This window comes from Anser anser (genome assembly GCF_964211835.1).
Source record: "Anser anser genome assembly, chromosome: 3".
In the NCBI taxonomy this organism is placed as follows: domain Eukaryota; kingdom Metazoa; phylum Chordata; class Aves; order Anseriformes; family Anatidae; genus Anser; species Anser anser.
Window position 1 is genome coordinate 90,973,396 of NC_139722.1, and position 15,143 is coordinate 90,988,538.

General features: G+C 42.0%; 1 protein-coding gene across 8 annotated transcripts in view; it reads left to right on the forward strand.

Moving 5' to 3' along the window:
• Window positions 1-15,143, forward strand: part of DAAM2 (dishevelled associated activator of morphogenesis 2) — a 198,728-nt gene that overhangs the window by 36,920 nt on the left and 146,665 nt on the right. The gene's annotated exons all lie outside the window — the stretch shown is intronic.

Below are 15,143 nucleotides of genomic sequence, written 5' to 3' on the forward strand. Positions count from 1 at the left end.
GAGCCTGGAGCTTGCTACAAGTCCTTAATATATGAGACAAAAATCCAAAATACACATAGACACTGCTATTAGGTTATGAACCTGGCTTTAGCCTGGGCATCATTTTGATTTTTCTTGTGAAGCAGGAATATTGGTAATCCTGGAAATGAACATGTTTCCATTTCAACTTTGTGCAGATGGGTGCAATTTCCTTAATTAAGTTCTCTCATAATCAGCATGTAGTTTTGCTTCTGATCTTTTTTTACTCATTACCAAATCTTAATTTGTAGAGAGTGTTCTTTTAAAGTGGTTTTAAATAGAGTTCTGCTTTCCTGAAGCAGGCTGCAGCGCTGTTTTCTGGGCAATGCTTACTGTTTTTTTATTTATCAACATGAACTATACCCTTCCCAACCTGTCTGAACATAGTCCAGTTCTGGGTTTGTTCTGTAACATGGAAAGTGAAAGTTTATGGTACTTTAGCTTGTCTTACATATAAGTAAATGTCTCTTTTAGTGAGATCTCTAGGGCCAGCCTGAAACAAGAAAGCTCTCATCCCAGTTTTTTTTTTTTTTTTAACAACCCAGAAGCAGCTCTTCTTCCTTTCCTCTTGTTTTAACTTACAATTGTAATTTAATGTAATCATAATTTAATTATGAACTCATTCTCTTACGCAGACAGAGATCACAATGAATAACAGATGGTACTCCAGACTTACCTTTTCAAGGCAACTTGTAGGAGAAACTATGCATTACTGCACTCTCCAGTCATTCCTGGGTTGTTGAGTATATGCTCCTGTGTGCTTTTTTGTGTGGTATAGAAGAGTGGTGTGTGAGTCTGAAGACTGGCTCTCTGTCTAACTTTGGTGAATCACCTAACTATTCTGGGTGGGATCCAGACCTTGTTAGAGTTAGTGCCAGCACCCTTACTTTGGCTTCTCTGAGAGTCTATTCTTTCTCAGTGAGTGAGATTTATTTCTATGTAATCATCTGTTTTGGAGCTAGATTTTTATCAAAGTTCTCAGCCATCATGGTCCTACATGTCACAGATGCATGTGGTACTTTCCAAAACTTGACAGTCTGTTAACATTTGTTTCTCTGTCTGTTCTTTCTCTCCTTTCAAGAGTGGGTAGGCTTAAATGGGTGGATTTAATCCATCTAATTGTGCAGAGTCCCTAGGATGAAAGGAATATAATACAGTGAGAGAAATGGTGAATGAGTTTGAAAGCTCCTTTCCTAATTAAAAGGGATGAAATCCATCCTTACACATAACAGTAAGATTGTGTGTATTTAGGGTGGAGATTCAAGTCATTCCATGGAAAATTTTCCTTCTTCCTCACTTTTATGTTGCATGGATACACATGTACATGTAGGTTCATAAATACATATGCTGAGATATACAAAGTTCATGTACAGTTGTCTAACCTCTCCGAATCATAGTGTTTGTGACTATTATTCTTCTGCCTTTCACTGCCCACTTTAGCTAGAACTTAAACAGCCGAATTGCCCCAAATTAAACTTTTAAGGTACTTAAAAATATACTCCCTGGTTTTGTCATCTTTTTTTTTTTTTTTAGAAAAAAAAAAGCTTCCACAAATTCCTGTGTTGCAGTGCTACTATTTTCTTATTTATTTTTTTATTTGTCATCTGTCAGGTTGATGGAAGTGGTGCACAGAGCATATATGTAGAAGTGGCTCAGGCAGACTTTCCACTTGTTCTTTGGCTTTGTGCATTCCATTTCTGTGCACTTAAGTTTCATTTAAATTGTCCTTACCTTCTGTGTTGCTTCAAAAAGTCTTGAACTACATTTTCACTTCTCATGTCACAGACATTGGCTTCCCTTTGTGGCATTTTTGTCTGTTTTTTCTCCTGGGGATGTCTTTAAACTGAACTTGAATGGCTTGAGATTTTGCTTAACCACATTTAACCTGTTGATTGGGCCCTCTTGAAATATTTGTCCTCTCAGAATTTGTAGCTCTGATTAGTCTTCCATTCTCACCTTTCTTCCATTTTTTTTTTTTTCTCCTTTTGACCTTTTTCTTAGCTTGTGCTTATTTGGTTGTGCATTCAGGCCTCCCATCTCAGCCTTCCATGTTGACAGATAGTACAGATTTTCCTGAAGTTCATTCTTCCACATGAACTCTTAATGTGACCTCTGTGATTATGTTAAGGTGATTCTGAGGCAGTCTGCGATACAATAGCTCAGAAAATTACTGCTCTGTCCCACCAAGAATGAGTTTGAATAAGAAAGAGCTTCTGAAACTATCACTTGAATTGATGAATTTACAAGGTTTGATGATTTAAACATCCAAGAGTAATAAACATCCAAGAGTAAGAATAGTGCTTATGTTACAATTAATGTGGTGCAACAGTACTTTGAGATAAAGTGATTTTTACTGCCACTTTAGAGGCAACACAATTTAATTCTGTGCCACGATGGACACAGTAGTGAATACCTTACAGTCTCCTCTTCTTTCCTTCCGTCTCTAACTATTAATATGCATGTCACCTAACACTAAAATGAAGCTATGGAAAGCAACAGCAGTTTTACCAGTATACTATTTTGCACCACTGTTTAGGATAGGAATTGCATGATACACACAGACAGACCTGAGCTAACTTTAGGCTAGGTAGCTTAGAAATTGGTGGCAGTGAAGCTGTGGTGTCATGGACTTGAGAACTTATTAGCCACCTCTGTGAGTACCCTGACTTCTAAGCAGGCTTAAGCAGCCTCTACAAAAGGCTCTGCTGTGATTCCTCTGTGTTTTTTTACTCAAGAAGCCTAAACTAAAGTTAGCAGGCAATAGCTTCATGTGCCACAGTCGGACCTTTAATTAAGCTAGAAATAACCACAAATCCTCATATAGCAAGTGAGTTAAAAAAATAACTTGCTGTCCTTTTTGGGGTCTGTCTTCATATTTCCTTGGTTTTACTCTGCATGAAGAGTCTCTTGCTCTTCCTGTATCTCAGTTCCTCTATGTACACATATCCTCTTCATACCTTGACGCTTCAGAGACGTGAAGGGCTGTGGTCAACTGAATTGTGGCGCTAATACTTTGCATTTGCCTAGTTAACATTCACCAGCATTGACCCCTTCGTCTAATGACTCCATCTGTCTCAGCCTCTCTGCCAACATACCAGGAAATGCATAGAGGAGGATTAGAATAAGTCAGTAGAGGTTGGCAACATAAAGAACTGTTCTGCATAAACTTCAGTGGTCTAGACTGAAAGGCTGGCAATTGGAAACCAAAAGATGAAATAACCTGTTTTCTTTCTCAGCTCCAGCTGTACAGTTAAAAATGATACTAAAGCAGATACTATTTCCACGCAAAGAGAAAATTCTAAACCAATACTGATAAAGTTGAAGCAGCACAGACGTGCACAGGCTAAAACACCCAACCAGACCTGTGGTCACTGTAAAATGACTTCAGAGTTCTTACTGGCCAAATGTCATGTTGAAATCCTAACAATGGTTAGAAATCAACAGCAAATCTTTTTTTGGAGAACTCAGTCCATGTAGGTGTTTTTTCAGGAAACAGAATCTAGGATACATTCAGATGGGGATAAACCTGAATTGGTGATCATAGAATCACAAAATGGTTTGGACTGGGAGGGACGTTAAAGACCACCTAGTTCCAACCCCCCTGCCATGGGCAGGGACACCTCCCACCAGACCAGGTTGCCCAAAGCCCCATCCAACCTGGCCTTGAACAGTTCCAGGGATGGGGCATCCACAGCTTCTCTGGGCAACCTGTGCCAGTGCCTCGCCACTTCAGAGTAAAGAATTTCTTCCTAATGTCTAATCTAAATCTGCCCTCTTTTAGTTTAAAGCCATTACCACTTGTCTTATCGCTATACTCCCTGATAGAGGGTCCTTTTATGAGTCCCTCATGAGGCAATTGAGTGGTGTTTAGTCTGATTTAATGTCTGATTTCCCATTAAAATTAAAGATTGCAAATGGCTCTCTAGATAAATTCTTTTCTTCTTCTGAATATCTTTGTTACTGGGCAGATTTATTTTTCCTCTTTTAGCTCCCAGTTCTAAGATCTTTTTGCGTGTCCAGCTACACAGAAAGCAGAGTCAATTTTTATGCCTAAGATTAGCCTTTTCCTCACCACTTTCTCCTTCAAACAAAAACTTTCTTAAACCCCTGGATGATCAGAAGATGATGATTTCCCCCTTCCTCCTTCACTCTCCCTGCCATGATAGCAAAGATCACGAACAGTGTATAATTGAACACAGTGAAAGTGGAACATTTTCAGTCCATAAACATCAAACGATGCTTTTGGAACTGGCTGGTCTGCAAACATTCCTTTGATCCTGAAACTTGGTGCCTTTATACAGGGCTTTAAATTCATGGATGTTTCATTATGTGGTTTGTCCACGATTCTTTCAGTACTTGCAACTAATGGGGAAAACTGATCATCGCTTTTGCATTGGGGGGTCTAAACACAAAGGTCTTAAGGATAGGCTGTGACTTGACACTTTTAACAATAGGAACCCACTAATTACACTTCTTATATGACTTTCATATCTTCTTCACTGAAGCTGTTCCAAAGCTACCATCCTCTGTAGAAGTGGCATAGAAGTGATGACATGGTGGGGAGGCAAGCATTAAAAATAGCATGACCCAGGGATCATTCCCTCTTCTTCCCCTGTGGCATCTAAGCTTGAAAAATTGTCTGGATTCTTTGCAGTCCACATACTTCAGAATAAAAGGGAGTTGTGTTCTTGTGTTCTTTAACTGAGCTTTGCTTAGAGGACAAAGCAAAAGAAAGTGACACTTGTGTGATTGAGACCAATGCAGCAAGTTGGAAAATCTGATAAAACTGGTGTATTTAAAGTTGCTCTCAATCCCTTGATAATGTGTTCTTTTCTTCTCTAAACACGTGGATAAACATATTTAGGGAAGAATACCTGTCATCAGGTTGCCTTTTTATCTAGGGATTTTGGTGGCATTTTAGCCCTGATAATGAAGAGTTTCCAATACCAGACTTGGAAGACTGGCGTAGGTATTCTTTTGCTGGATTTTGTTTCTCAGTGTTCAGAACAATGCAGAGTGTTTCTTTTCTCTTTCAGTCCAAGCCAAAGCCAAAACAAAACAAAAACAACCACAAAAACAAACAAATAACAACAAAAAAACACCACCAAAACTGTGTGGCTAGAAACAATGTTGACTGATGGAGAGCTATCATCCTTTAGCTGGTTTAACAATGAGCAGTCATACCTTTGGAGAACCCGTCCTTTCCAGCATCCTCTGAAGATGTCAGTCTGGCATTAAGGTCACTGGCAAAGGGGTTAAAGAAGCACCAATATTAGTCAGCGGTAAGGTTCTGTAACATTTGATTTCTGCTGTGAGTTTCTTGCTGTTCAGAGTTGATAGAGATGACAAAGTCATTGTCTCTTGCTGCTGCAGAACATTTGTTAGCTGGAATAATTTCTTGTTACTACAAAGCAAAACCAGCTTTTAATTCTCTGCCTGGAATTCCAGCGGCGCCTGCTGAACGTTGCTGTAATGCCTCAGGCTCCTGTCGTTCCGTTGGTGGGTTAGAAATTGTCGGGACAGGATATGGATCCCGTGGCACAGCTTTGGGAAACCGGAGAAGATAGGTTCTGTGGTTTCAGGGACCTTGAAAATCTTAGATTGGTAGCAGCCCTGAGCAGCCAGAGAAGCTGTTTGCATTTCCAGTCCTTTGTTTTATTAGATGGCCTAGAATGCTCTAGAAAATAATTAATGTCTGTGAAAGAAGACACATCACAGAAAAGCACGGTTTGGGTTCCAATTGAAGCAGCCAGTGGCTTAAAAAAGTAGAAAAGCCATCCAAGACCCACAGCATTGCTTCAAAGCCTCATTTCATGCTGTCGTATACAGTGAAACGTACATAATCCTCTTCTGTTTTTATCAGAAATGACTGGATTGTATTATGTATGTCAGAAGTCCCAGGTTATTAATACAGTGCAGGCAAACTGGATAAGAGCCTGCAGAAGCCTCTGTCTTCTTCCACAGTCATCAAATGACCTCACTGTGGTTTTGACTCTGCTGGAGTTCACAGGAATAAAGATTCCCAAGATTTCTCTTGGAGGATGCTTGCCCTGTGATTAAAGCATGTTCATGCCTTTCAGGGTCTCAGTCTTTATGGTTTAAACCAATTTTGGTAAGCTTGCCACTTTTCTTTTTAACTCCTTTTTTTTTTTTTCTTCTTTTTTTCCTTTCCTTATTAAAAAAAAAAAAAAAGAGAGAGAGAGAGAAAAAAGAAAAAGCTAGAGCTGTTCCTGGAATATACTATGACTTCATGTCGGCATGAGGTGCCAACATGCACATGGAGTGGAAGAGCAACAAGAAAAATGGCTTTTGCAGCTTGGGTGGTATTTGCTACATGAGAAACATCACTCTTTTCTGATTGCCAAGTTGTAGCACTCAGGCTCTAAATCTGTATTTTGTATACAAAAAAGAAGTAAGAATTGCATGTGTGTGTACTTGTGTTTCTGCCCTCGTCCTGCTCGACCAAAGTGTGAACCCCTTAAGAATGCGACAGGGCATGTGATCGCACACTTCTGTCCTGGGATAAATGAACACATGCTCATGCTCTTTATCAGAGATCTGCAAGTTTCCTAGCACGATGCTGTTCATGCACGTCATTATACAAACCCACAAATGCATCCAGCTCTCTCTTCTGCAGAGCAGCGGGAACAGACATTTTTGATTTTGAGCAGGAATCGTGTATCTGGGCCCTTCAGCATACTTTGATGTTTTTGCTGTTTTGAAAAATCCTTACTCAGCTGCTGTGTTGTGAAATGTGGCTGTGCGAGAATCTCCTAACTGTGAAATATGAGGATATTTTATTTTTTTGTGCTGGTCAGCAGTGGGATTTTGTGACCTCCAGTTGATATCTGTACAGTACATCTTGTATGTGTGCATTAGTGAGACAGCACAGTGCCTCCAGGAAATGCATTCTTTTGCAGTGGGCCATATGGGTAGCTTTGCGTGTTTATGATGAAGATAGGAAGATAAGGTTTGTTGCTTGCTCTTTTTCCTTTCTTAAAACTTTTTATTGCGTTTTGTTCCTGCACGTAGTTAGGCATCCTAAAAGGATGCTGGAGATAAAGCAGAGCTTAGCCCCTTAACCAGCATTTGCAGCAGACTGTTGGATTGCTCGAGGTCACTCCTCTGTTTAGAAAGAATAGTTTTTCATACTTGGCTATCACAAAAAAAATTTAATAGCAAACACGCCAGCCTAACTGCAACAGGTAGGGAGTTGGAAACTGAAGTAGTTTTCAACCATATCAAGATGGGACTACTGCATACATTAAAAAAAACACAAACAAGTAGCCTTCTATCCAAGTAGTGCATGCGGATACTTGTCCTGTGTTTCTGGCATGCAGAGATCTTAGGATATCAACAAGAAAATTATAGGCTTCCATGGCTTTAGATAAAGGAGCAGCTTGGCTAGTTACTTATTCCTACCCAAACGAATCCAGGTGCTGGAGGGAGAGAAACGTTCACGTGCTAAGCCATTCTGTTTCAATAGGAAACAGAGAACTTGTGTGGAAACTTGGATAGTCTTCCTCAAACTCAGGGGAAGTAATTAGCGCTGTAACTGTGCAGAAAGCTATTTCTGGCCCATATCTTAAAGGTATTACCAAGTGTTGCTTTAAGATTGGAAAAAGGATGTCTCCAGTGCAGATGATAAAGGGAGGATCATGCTGTAAGAACTCTGAGAGGAAAATATCAGAGATCTTTACCACTGCTTCTGAAGTCTTCTTGCATGAGGACCAGCTGCCCACCTCAAGTATACACCTATGTAATTTGGGGACCATTTTGTTCTTTGGTCCTTGTTTCTGCCCCACTTCCCCCTCCTTCCCTCAGATGCATTCTCCATAAAGGAACTGCTGCTCCCTGAACTAACGGGCAGGCTCTCAGTCTCCAACTTAACCAAAAAAATTCATTTGTGCATCCTTGCTCATCCATCCCTGTCCCAAGTGTTAGTTTGCTGTCCTTCTCCTAAGTGGAGGAGTGCATAAATCAGTGTCTAGTTACCTGGAAAATTGAGCTTTCTATGGCTGCATTTTCTTTCCTTTTTTTCTTTCTTCCCCCCCCCCCCCCCCCTTTTCCCCTTTTTCTTTCTTCTTCCTCTCTTTTTTTTTTCTTTTCCTTTTTTTTTTAATTGTTTTATAAAGGGATTTTTTCAAACCATGCATGAAACGAACACAGAAAACCAGAACTCATAGTTCTCTAGGACATCCCTGTTTTCCTCATTGATGGATTTTATTACAGTTGATAATCCAGGACGTTTCTCAAGACATATTCACAAGTTAGTTGTTCAGCCAAGTACAATGTTCTTCTCTGTGTTTTCTTTAACCCCTCCCTGGTTCCATCATACCTTCTTTTCCCTCTGACTGTGGTGGGGCCCCCTATTTCAGGATGTTACATTGGCAGCAACTTCAACCAAAATCAATGTTGAATCAGTACAGAAAGAGCAAGGTTACAAAGTCCCATTACAGTAGCAAAGTGTAGCAGTTCAACAACTGCCATGCCAAAAGGGACCAAATAATCATTTCAGCTGGAATCTTGTCTCTGATGGCAGCCAATGCACGTTCCCCTGCATTCCTCACACAAGCAGCTTGCCAGTTACAGGGGTAACTGTCCCTGGTCTCAACCTGCGCTCAGCTTGCATCTTGAAGAATAATGACTTTGGCAAGGAAAATAGAGAAGTGTTGTGTTGAGGAAAGGATGAGCTAAACTTCATGGTGTTCCATCATCTCCATCGAACAGAAATTGCAGTTTAAGATTCCCATACTTTATGTTTTTTGGAAGAGGTAGTGTTTCTCGTCCTGTGATCTGGAGCCATTCAGATCTCACAGGAGGTTGGTTGGTTTGTTTGTTTGTTTGAAGTAAAGAAGAGTGGTGGAGAAGACATATTCTTCCTGACTCCTTCAGAGATTGGCTTATACCCTGAAGGTTTCAAATACAGTTTTTCATAGTTTTTTTAATGCTAGTTACTCTGCTTATCTCACATCTCAAGGTGTTCTTTTTCACTGCGTTCCCTTAGCACATACAGGATTTCTTTGGCTTCAGAAATATTTGTCTGTGATGGCGATCACAGTTTGTGCCAGACATAGCGGAGGAGCCTACTTGCTGTTTCTGAGAGGGAACTTCATCAAAACCAAGGGGAACCTAAGGCAATTCAGAAGACTTGCACCAGAGTGCTCAGGCTTGTTCAAAAGCAAAGTGGACAAGGAGGCTGTACCTTTCTAAGAACACTGAATGGTGATTATGGTCAGCCTGGAAAATGACAAGTATCCCTTAGCAGGTCAGCAGGAAAGCCACTTGGTTTGGGTGCCATTGATTGGAGCAAAATAATAGCATCATAAAAATTGGTGGGAGTCCTACCAGGTAGTTGGGTCTTAGTGACTGTAGGTAATTTTGGATCAAATTCTTGGCTCATTTACACCTTGTCATCCCACTGGAGATCAAAGGCACCTTTAAAATACCAAGAAAATCCTGCTGAAGACAAACAAATTTGTTCTTCCGTGACCGAGCAAAGAATTTGTCCAGAGGCATCAAAATTATAGCTGCTGCTTAGCTTTGTGGTAGTGTAGATGTTTTCTGTCTTGTCACAAATACTTACTAGACTGGAAAGAAAATTGCACTTAAGCAGGACTCCTTAATGTTTCCTTTGCGATGTTTGAGAATCACAGCTAGCTAGACTTGATCAACTGCAATTTGGTAATCTACCAGTAAGCAGTGATCGGGGAGGGTGTGCTTGGTGAGCTGTAGAAAGATGTTTTGTGGTGATGCCCATATCCTGCAGATTCAAGGTTGTGTTATATTTACACAAAGGCAGAAAACATTTTAGAAGCATTGTAGTACGGCAAAATTTGTTTTGTGTATTTTTGTAATTATTATTATGTGTGGGTTTCCCCACATGTTAGGAGACATCTGGCCTCAAGAGTCAGGAGAAAAAAAAAAAAAAAAGAAAAAAAAGCTTGTATGTCATCATGCAATGCCAGCTCTGTTTCTCTCTCTATGAGAGACAGTGGATGCAGAAGTTATTAGATGAGATCCTGCAGTTTGTGGTCTGCAGAAGCCAGGTTTGATGGCCATATTGGTCCATTCTGACCTTCATCTCATCTTTCTGTTGGGTGCTGGGGAACAGGGGCTGTCCTTTTATCCATAAAACATGAAACTTAGAGCTGAGTTAGAGTATGAAGCAAAGCATCTCCTGCTCATCATCAGAACACTTGCAGTGGTCCTTTAGAGTAGACTTGTGGAGGGAGAATGGGCTTCTGCAAGGGGGTCTAATCCAAGGGGAGGAGTGCAGCCGTTTTCCTCTGCCCGCTTTTCTTCTGCCATCTGCATTACAGTGTATATATTTTTGGAATGGAAGACCTCATGGCATAAAGCCTTGTGTGTGTAGGTATTGTAATCAGTAAGTAGCAATGCTAGCCTGGGTTGGTGAATTCAGTCCCTAGTATTTCATCTGAATTGAATTTGTTCATCCCATTGCCCACACGTTCACTGTGATACTGTTCTGGGTGGTCCGGTATTAGCAAGGTTTTGGGAAGGTGTTGCTATGATTGGATGATCATAATCAGTGTGTTCAAAGGCAAACTCATTGCTCTGAGGTGAACAAAAGCTGTGACTGAGAATGTAGAACAAGCACAGGAGAATATATTTAAGGTCAGAGAATTTCTGACGCTTTCTCTGGGCTTTTTGCCTGGCCATAGAAGATGTTGCCAATGCAGATTTGACTATTATTCTTTGTAACTAAGCTCCAATGAGAAGCAAAAGGAGAAGCTGCCACTGCTCCAAGAAACTTGCAATATAAACAAGCTAAGGAACTGATAAAGGAGAGTTTGTGGGAACAGTACTAGCCTGAAAAGCAAAAGCAGGACTGGGGTTCACTTTTATGGAGGAGATGTTTAACGCCACTTTACTGTTTAGAGGGGGAAAGGACTAGTATTTCATGAACTGTGGCCAAGTGGGATTTCAGGCTGGATGAGGCATTATTGTGAGTTCCCCAAACGCTTCCTATCTGAGAGGGCTGTCCTGGTGCATAACTGTTCCAGCACACTGCTTTGGTGGAACAGAGGGTTCAGTTCCAAGGTAAACACTTGCTGGCTTCCAGTTTCCTGGGTAAAATGTTTTTCATTCAGTCCTGAACTGCGATTTACCCCTAAGTTCAGTGGGAAGGTGGGAGTGAACCTTGTGCCAGTCTCATTTCCCAGGGCTGAAAGCAGAGGCGCTGCCAATGAATGCCTGCCCTACCTCCTGAAACATACAGACCTCGATGGCAGAAGCCAGGCGAAGACTGAGTAGTTTGGCTCGTGAATGAGCAAAAAGGCTGATGGCATGTAAGCATAAGCATATCTTCCTCCAGGGATGGACTCAAGATCTAGTGCCTCTGCTCTCTCCTCATGCTCTTTTGAAAGATGAATGTCTTCTCATCAGGCAGAGATGGTGGTCAGGGGTGACAGGGTACAGGATAGCAGTGAGGCTTTCTGCTTGCTTGAAGATGTACCTGTTCTGCTGGTAACCTTATGTGCTTGCTCTGTGCTTGCTGTTAGTTTCATGATATCTGCAGCAATGAGGTTTTGAATTGCCTCAATACCTGTCAGTCGTGATCAGTCCAGAATTTCAATGATTAGCATGGAAACGTATGATACCAAAAGCCAATGAGTTACTTTAATATTTCAACCTACACTCCTGTAGGAGAATCCACCAGAGAAGTGTGTGTGGGATGCTTTGTGTAGGGTGTCTAGAAAGTTATTAATGAAGGAATATTTCCATTTGAAAACTTAGAGAAATACAAGCAAGCAAGCCAAATGTTGTTTCTGTTGACACTTGCTGAACAACAGCAAATTCAACTGCATTTTTTTTTAACACCATCTGCCATTGTGTTTTCAGAAATGAAAGGGCCCTGGGCTACTGTATTTGTTCAATCACATATAATATAACTGAGAGAAAAAATGTTCTGGTTTACTCAGTCATTGCACGGATCTCTGGTGCACCTATCTTTGCTGTTGTCTCTACTCACATACCATCAAACAGTGCGGATTTTAGACAGCTTCTTCAATTTTCTTTTTCCTCTGCAAAATCTCAGTTCATAAAACAAGCTAAAGAATGTTAACAAGGGATGCTTCTCTGACAGCTGTGTGATATGGTGCTATCTTGCATGTGAGGAGTATGCATGGAGTCCTCCAAAGTTTGTGTAGACACAGTCCATGTGTCTTGTGAAGACACAAGGGAATTACGTTATAAGCCTCACTTTCCAGGAAAAGTAGAATCTAAGTCCAGGCTTAACTTCTGCCTTGCTGACTTGGTGTTCTTCTTGTGGCTTTCATGCCTCATGTTACCTAAAAGACATGTTAACTGGAAGTTTTGATCTTTCAGTAGTAAGCAGTCCTGGGGTGGAGCTACAGGAACTGCAGCCTGAGAAGAGAAGAAATAAAATAGTATCCAGCAGGTATGGCGAGATGCATTTTGGTTGTAGCACAATGTGTTTATTTTGCAATTTGACGAGAATACCACCAACGTGTTCTTTGATATCCTCTGCTCAGCCCCATACAAATATGGCACAAATAAGGAAAGGGTGATAGGTGCTCTGTGCTGTGCAAAAATGCTTTTGAGTTGCTCTGCTGTTTACTTTGCACGAACGTAGGAATTGCAAAATCTTTCCATGTAATCTTACAGAAGGTTGGGGTTGGATAGTCCAGGATTAGTTGTTTTGAGCTGGAGAGAAGCACACGTGGCTTTGGCACATGCATGTAAAATGTATCTTACAATGTTGCTGGCCGCAGGGGAATTTCTGTGGGTAAATAAGATTTCTGTCTCAAGGGCTGTCCATATGGCCCCTTTCACCAGCACTAATTCCACTTAGATTAACTGCACAGCACGAATGTGGGTCAAAGCCTGGATTGTTGGGAGAATGAGTTCCTGCTTCCAGACTGCTTCCCACAGAAGTACTTGTTGGCAGCTGAGATCATAGTGCTCACACTCTTCACAATAACCCACTTTGAAATGTATTTAGAGAGGGGTCTTGGCAGTCTGCTTGCTGCTTTTCCATACAAAGTGCAGGCCCTGGTTTGTAATCCCACTCGGCACGTCAAGGCATTGCTGCTGGGCCATCATGTTTTCTGACTTGATGCAGCACAAGGCGAGGCGTGTGCGTTTGGACCAGCGATGCCAACCCTTTGAGCCGAGTTTTCTCCTTACTCTTCAGCAAGAAGAGAAGAACTGCTCTCTGCAGTACTGCATTATTTACACAGAAAGCCACTGTGTTGCTTCTGTGAACACTATTCTCTGCCTGCAAGTCAAAGGAGATAGAGAAACAAGGGGGAGCGGGAGGGAACAGATCTCATGGTATCCTTGGCTTGCATGTGCCTGTAGTTCCAGTGCAGATTGCTTCTCGCTTTCTTTTTCTCCTTTGCCTACTCCGCTGGCGGCAAAGGCTCCGCACTCGAGTCGATCAGTGTGTGGCTAGTTTGGTTGTCTCCTATTATGTTGGGATTCGTTAGCTGGGAAATACAAAACCTAGCCATAAATTGCCTGCTTCATAAACTGGGGCAAAGCTACCAGGTGGATATACTCGGCTCTTTGTTTCTAAGTAAATGTTAATTTTAATGTTATTTATTTATTTTCAATTCTGAAGTGATCTTCAGAGTCCGGTTTCTCCTGACACATACCCACATTTTCACCACATCCACTCGTACCGTTCACAAAGAGTAATCTCTTTGACCCAGGCCTGGAGGTGCTTTGTGCACAGGTGACCCTAAGCAGTTGGAGGTATAGGTCAGGGGCTGCAACCTGCCCACAGTGCAGTGAGTGCAGAGGTAAAACTGTTCCAGTGCCACTACCCCGCTGTGTTTGTCACTGTCTCTTTCCTTCCAGATAGGCAGTTTTTTTTACAGTTGACTGGGAAGTGAATTTAAGTCATCACAACACAGACAACTTTGTTGCTTCAGGTGCAGGTGGTGGCCTTTGAGGACTCGGTAACATAGGTGTAGTTTTGATATGAAGATGCTGGCAGTGTGGTTAGCATAGGAGATCTGCATGCCTCTTTCTGGGGCTAATGCTGCAGTTTAGAAGGAGGGGTGAGAGCAGAACTTTATTCCCTGTAGCTGAGGGTGTCGTGGGCAGGAGCACACAACAGAGGGAGTTGCCTCTTGCCTCTGCTGCTGTCTTCAGTTTGGATAGCACTCAGTCACGTTATGCTTGCATGTGCTGTGCCCCCTCCTCCACCTCTGTACATTAAAACCTCTGAGTAGGTATTGAGCAGCTTAAAATTAAAGCGGACAGGGCAAAGGTGGATGCAGCCTTGAGGAGATGTTGAATCCCCTCACCTGTGTCTTGGTGCATGGTTTGGGGACAGTGTGAAGTCTCCTCCCATCCTCTGCCCCCTGTAAGGTGACACAGGACAGTGTGTCAGCCATGGATGTGCCATCAGGCTGCCAGCTTCCTGACTGGGGAGAAGCTGAAGCAACGCAGTGGGGCTGGGTGGGATGCCGCTGTTAGGGCGGGATGGATGGTTGTTGCAGCCTCGTGCTTCAGCAGGTCTCCTCTCCTCGTCATCTCCCGTGGGCTTTGGCAGCCTACCTTGTAAGTAGTGCAGACACAGAAGTCAGTGTGCTTGAGAAGGCCTTGTTGACTTAGTTTAGTGCGTGCAGAAATGATGATAGCTGCCTGTGCTGCAGGCAGTCACACTGTGCAGGGATTCCTGGCAGTTGGGAGAAACTGGGTATAGAGAAGAGCTGGAAAAATCTGACTGGTCTGCATGGCCTAGAAGATGGGCTGTCCCATAAAATAACACGTTTCCTATGCATAGCTGTAAAACACTTTGGGATCATTAAAGAACAAATATTTGGGGGCTAGTTTTGTTTTGCTTTCTTTATGAGAGAGAGTGCGCTTTTTTTTTTCTCCTTAAAGCCTGCTACTGCTGTCTTGAGACCACCATACTAGGAACTTTCTTCAGTGTTTTCCCATCTCTTTCTCCTTCTGAATGCAGGAAGCACAAAATACTCTTCTGGCATTTGAGCTGCAGTTATTTTGAGTGGCTCCAAACAGAGGGAAATGTGTTTCTGCGGTAGTTGCTGCAGAGAAAGAATTTTGCTGAAATGTCTCTCCCCCACCGCCCTTTGGTGGCTGCAGAAAAGAAGCCAGTGTTTGAG